The sequence below is a fragment of the Malaya genurostris genome, chromosome 2, assembly GCF_030247185.1.
Source record: "Malaya genurostris strain Urasoe2022 chromosome 2, Malgen_1.1, whole genome shotgun sequence".
NCBI lineage: Eukaryota > Metazoa > Arthropoda > Insecta > Diptera > Culicidae > Malaya > Malaya genurostris.
The window spans coordinates 239105210-239111209 of NC_080571.1; the positions used below are offsets into that span (position 1 = coordinate 239105210).

The window sequence follows — 6000 nt, forward strand, 5'->3', positions numbered from 1 at the left end:
ATTTGAATGGACGGAGCTCTGCCGCGCGACTTCGGGCGATCTGTCAAGTTTTGCATTGCTTCGCTTCGCGCCGCGTTCGCTTGCTCTCTGGCTTCACCCTTAGACAACAGCCGGCTCTCTGAAATCGTGCGAGTTTTTGGTAAATAATCGTTGCGTGCACCGGCTTTTTAGCAAGAAATATCAATCAGAAACAGTCTCGGTTGTCGGCTACTCTGAGCAATAAGCTCAAGATAATATTATGGAGAGTACAAATTAATTCAGTCCGTTTTTTATGAGGTAAAAAATACATTTATTTCAAAATAAAAAGACTATACATTTTAATCAAAGTATCATCCATCGCTAGCTACTACTTTTTCCCACCACTCAGACAATTTTCAAGTTCCATCTCGAAAAAATGTCTCGTCTTTTGAGGTGATCCAAGTTTGAAGACAATTTTCGAACTCTACGAAAGAAGTTAATCGATGACCTGACAGTTTGTAGTGCCTCCGTCGGAACAACCATTAATCAGAAGGAGCAATGTCAGAAAAAAATGGCGGGTACGGCAATCATGTTTTTGCTTGTATTCCTGCCGGTCTTCTGGTAATGCACAGCTCAAACGCATCAATTGCAGTCCATACCGATCGCCCGGGTTTTATTAGGTTTATCATAGAATATCCATTTTTCGTCCCTAGTAACAACTCGATGTAAAAAACTCTACTCGAAAGTGAAAAATCGCCTTTCAATGTCTTTCGGTTTCAGTTCATAAGGTACCCAACTGCCTACTCCCAATACTCCGAAATTTATTACAAAACTACCCTAGCATGAGGTAATGCAGCGGATTCTAAGATTTCTAGTAACAACATAATCCTCCCACCAAAATGATCCAGTAATTAGAAGGTCCTTAATGAAATTTTACAAAATTTCCCTTCCTAAGTAGATCTGTATCTGTATCTGTTTGCACATCGTAAAACAGATTGTTATTACTAAGCACGTTGTTTCAGAAAAACATTTTACAAGCCCAATTGGTCTTAATCAATAACACAGCAGCAACAAATGGGCGGCCTCCAATACTAATACTAGTGTTAAATTTTGAAAGTTCAGTTTCTGAAGGTCACGCACTTAAGACAAGGCTCTTGATTTATTGAATTTATTTATTGAAGATGCTGAATACGTACACCATTTTGAAATTGTTTGTTCATACATTTTTTCTTTACCCTCTAAATAACATTCACCGGTGATTCAAACTGTTATTTTGCTGTCATTTATGTGGTTTGTGCGATAAAACGATGTTTGACATTTTTTCTATCGCTTCTTTGACTGTCATCTTTAATATTAGAATTAACCCTTCTCCTTGGTCGAAAAATAGATATGTATAAAATTTTAATATTTTCTCCAGTTGATCAATCACTTTGACCTTGTGTTTGTTTTGTTAAAATAAATCGTTTTACACGAAAATATATCATAGATGTTCAAATTGTAGCCTTTCCGATGAGGAGTTGAGACATTTGATCTAATCGACCAACCATTATGAGCCGTTTCGACTAAACGTAACTAAAACTTCAATAATTGTCCGACTCTTCAAGCAAAAGCTACTGAAGCAGCTGAACACTAAGACGGCAATACCAAGCCGTATGTTAAAAAAAATCATGGCTATTATTTGGAAATACTGGAATCTGGGTGATTGTGAAAAATGAAACAGTATGAATAATTTATCAACAAAAACACCAATTTCTCGTGTCTTGTCAGTAATATGATATAAAAAGTAGTCTAAAACGATACGATGGGTAATACTTTTGTTTTGATGCTACTTGTTTAATGATTATTTTTCATCATATCAATCAGTTTGCTCATGAAATGTTATGAGAAGACATGGTTAACGATTTTATGATTTAAAAATTATCATGGTACCGGAAATGAATTTTTATCCGTGTGGAAAAAGGTTCTCACGAAGTGATGGACAATGAAACGTGTGTAAGCATGAACTTTGGGCAGCTTCATATGGTTTATGTGGTCACGGTACACAGTACATGTCCCCAACAGATGAACACCGTTTTTGATGACAAGTTGGCTCGAATTTGTGAATTTACCAAGCAATTTGCAGCTCTATCATTTATAGAAGCTCTCAAAAGCCCTTTGACTGTTTTTGAAGATTTGGAAAGCTGCCAGTAACGTCGAAAGACACTAACTACAGTGAACCGTGCCAACAGGATGGATTCCATCGTAAAGTACCTTAACCCACTGAATTGTTCTCAGTTTCATTCGATCCAGGTTGAGTGAATGTTTCAAAGATGGTCTAAGATTGTACATTTAGTTTCATTACTCAGCTGTTTGAATTCTTCTAAACATATCCGACATACGGTGAATTTCTTACGTTCAAATGTGAAGTGGATCGAGCTTTATATACAAAACTTATCAAACCATTTTACTCTCCAAAAGTCGACGGATTTTGTTACTTGAGATCTATTTATTTCATTCGACTTCAATTCTCAATTTAAAAAAAAACTCATATTTCTTCCTGATCTATTTAATCCGCGAAATTAAAACTCCTATAGATTTCGAATTAATTTTTACGAAGAAATTCGGTTGAAAAGTATTTGAATTTTTGGTGGTTGTTTAAAGTGAAAACTACGATTTTTCACGAAAAAATCCGCCGTTTTGTAGTTGTATTCTCCAAAGTAACAAACAACGAAAAGGAAAACGTTAGGGTCTGGTTTTTTATAAGTAGAAAAAGTGTGCAAAATTTGAAAAATCAAAATGGAGCACTAGTTTTTGAATCACGATATTCGAGGAAAACGCGTTTAAACTTTTTGTCCATAACAGCAATGGAAACAATTTATTACTCAAGGGAGCACGTAGGATCTAACATTATCAAAAAATCATATTTTTTCTTTTATAATTTGTTATAATGAAACATTTTAAGAATATTTTGTCAAGTTATTATGTCAATCGAAGCAGAAATCTTGGGCCTTTGTGCCGAACTCTTACTTCTTCGCAGTATGAGATGAGCAAAGATGAAGACCCATAACTTGCTGAGTTTTGTTCCGATAGGCTTGAAAATTTCACAGAATATTATTGAAATCTATAAGAAAATACAAAGAAAAAATAAATGATTTTTCAAACATTTCCCGCCCCTTAAAAGATAATTAACTTTCCTTTCTTTATTTTTTACTTGGCAAATACAGTTACCGCCCATTGAGTATACCTCAATGTTCATCAGTTGTTCGTTTAAATATCAAATATTCCAATATTTGAAATAAATTACAACACAAGTATTTGATATTGCAGGCAATTTGTGAATGGAGAAAACTTCTGCTCAATCATATATGAGAAACCTATTGCAATGTTCAATACAAATCAATATAAATATTCGAATCAAAGTGCCATAGATAGACAGTTTTTTCGTTCAAAATTTCGAAAAATAAATTTCATCGGATTAGGCTTACTATCCATACAAATATTGTCAAAAATCCATCGATGATAATATCAGACAATCACTGTATCACTTCAAATAATAATTGTGGGACTGGCAGTGAACTTAGTTCGTCCAGAGGTCGTAATCAGCTTACCAATCCCTATGTACCATCCATGAATCCAGTAAGAATTTATAAAAAAAAAACAAAGGTAGTAGGGGACGGTTATAGCGTACTGGGTAAGTCGATACCTTTCACGCTGCCCGTCTGGTTTCGACTCCCAGCCCCGCACATAGAATCAGAATCAGAGTTTTTCTGGCCTAAAGAGGCAAATGACTTTAAGCTTAAAAATTCTACAATCGAAACAAAAAACTATTCGGCACAGAATCAAAGAGAACAATCCTCATACAATACAACCGATTTAGAAAATTTGTTAAATCAGTTGTTTTGTCACTAACAATGATAAAAAAAGCTTATTTTGGCCTTGTATTTTGAAATTATAATGAATCTAATCTCTGACACGCCATTAACTTATTAAAATTTTTGTAACTATTCATCATTTCATCAAGAGCGGGTTATAAGTGTTTCGTTAGAAATGTGGACACATTTGACATCTATATAGTATATGCTTTAATTGACATTGAAGAAAATTCTAGTTTCATTATATTTGGATTTGAATTAATTAACGTTTCTCCGCTACTCCTTTTTACTAACCAGGTCAATATGACATAAAGTACCTAAGAATCATGGTCAACGATCGATTAAGATGCAGTGCTAAAAAGTACAATCTTATTTGTTTGTACTCGCTAGAATGATTAACATACAAGTTCAGAGATTTAATGAAAAATTGATTTTCTAATTTTCAACACATAATGATTAATATATCCAAAATGTTTTTTAAACATTATGTATTCGTTTGATCAGCATGCATTCACATTCACAAGTTTTTGTACAGCATTTCTACCATACGACATTCACAGCAACAGCTTCGTTTTATGCTCTTGGACTTTAGGTGATAGAACCAGCATTTTGAAGATTGTTTACACTACTACGTCATTTACTTACGTTGATTTCCCAATCCAGCAGGGCTTATGTTTGCAGAAGGCTCCGAAGATTCACAGTGTTTACCCTACGCAATTGTGTCCACTAGCCGTTCCGATCTTGAACCAACGAACACCTTCGTTAACCCTTTGCTTAGCACTGAAAATTCACCGTGAATAATTTACGATTTGTTCACACTACAAGCATCAGCACAGCAGAGAAAATGTAGAACAGCAGGCGAATACAACATACATGAATCGATAATGTTTATGAGAACTTCCGGAACATAGCAAAATGAAACACAGACAACGGACCAACTGCGACAACAAAGGAAATTTTCCTCTCGCTCTTCACATAGATCTGGTTTGGCCTTCTTACGATTCGATTAAGAAAATGAAACACAAAATGAAAGCAACACTTTTTGCCCGTACAATTTTATCACTTAGCACTATCTTCTTTCGTAACATTTAGACACTTTTTCTTCGACTTTCGCCTATTTGTTGCCATAATTGTTTCAACCGACTAGACTAAATTCAAATATTACTGCGTTGATATTCGGTCATTACTGTAGAACCAACCTGATAAGGAGCGATAATCACAAACCAGATAATAACAGTTTATTCAGCTGTTGTACAACACACAAAAACTATCGATTGCACTTGGTCATCCACGGAACCGTATTTAGCACTTTCTTTCAGCTCTCCTTGCCAACTGACAGCGAACCGAGCAGCGAATGACGATCATGGCTGCTGGCTGGCTGGTTGTTTTCCCATTGCAACACAAACCATTAAAACCGAACGTTCGAGTCACACCAATACCGCCATCCGTCCGTCGACTGAGAAGCACAGCATAATTTTGTTTTTACGGTAAAAGTGTGAAGCATAGAAAGCACAGAGGGCGAACAGCAGCAAGCATCATAATATTCTCTCCAAAATCCGAATTGGATGCCATCAGCTGTTTCAGCTCATACGAGTTCGAGAGAGGGAGACAAGCACGAATGTGATAATTTGTTTGTGTGAGTTCAATTTGGATCACCACATTGAAAATGACGTTTCTGCTGTCTGAATCGACATTAGTGGGTGGTAGGAGCATATCGGATGACGTACTGCAGGGAGTACAATGGCAGTGACATCTAGCTTTGAGTAGCAACATGTTGACAAATCGTACACCCAGAGCTGAATATGAACCCTTTAAAAAATACTATTATGAGCGGTTAGAGGAATGAATTAAATCACTTTAAAAGAAAATAAATTTAATTAAATTCCACTGATACACTGCTGAAGGTTGCAATTAGCACTCCGAAATACTAGTATTTGCGTTTGTTACTGTTTCGTGACATTAGTGGCGAAATAGTTAAAAAATTTATATTGTGGAATTAAAAGAAATTTATTAACGTTTAAAGTGATGAGGCCATGGTTCAGGAAATCATGTGTTGTAAATAAAGGAAGAATAACGGCTAACCGTAATAACAATTCTTGGTTAATTTTTCAAAAGGGCGTATAAGCAAGTGACAGTTTCTCTTTGTTTACTTTCTCTTCTAATAATTACCAAGCGGTTTCCACGTTTATCA

The 6000-nt window shown here is 35.5% G+C and overlaps 1 protein-coding gene across 1 annotated transcript in view; it reads right to left on the minus strand.

The window, feature by feature from the left end:
* The window catches only part of LOC131428278 (solute carrier organic anion transporter family member 5A1), a 225602-nt gene extending 220369 nt beyond the window's left edge, over positions 1–5233 (minus strand). Inside the window, exon 1 of the mRNA XM_058592096.1 lies at positions 4455–5233. The gene's annotated coding sequence lies outside the window, so the exon portion shown is untranslated. The remainder of the gene's footprint in view (positions 1–4454) is intronic.
* Between the last annotated feature and the right edge of the window lie 767 nt (positions 5234–6000).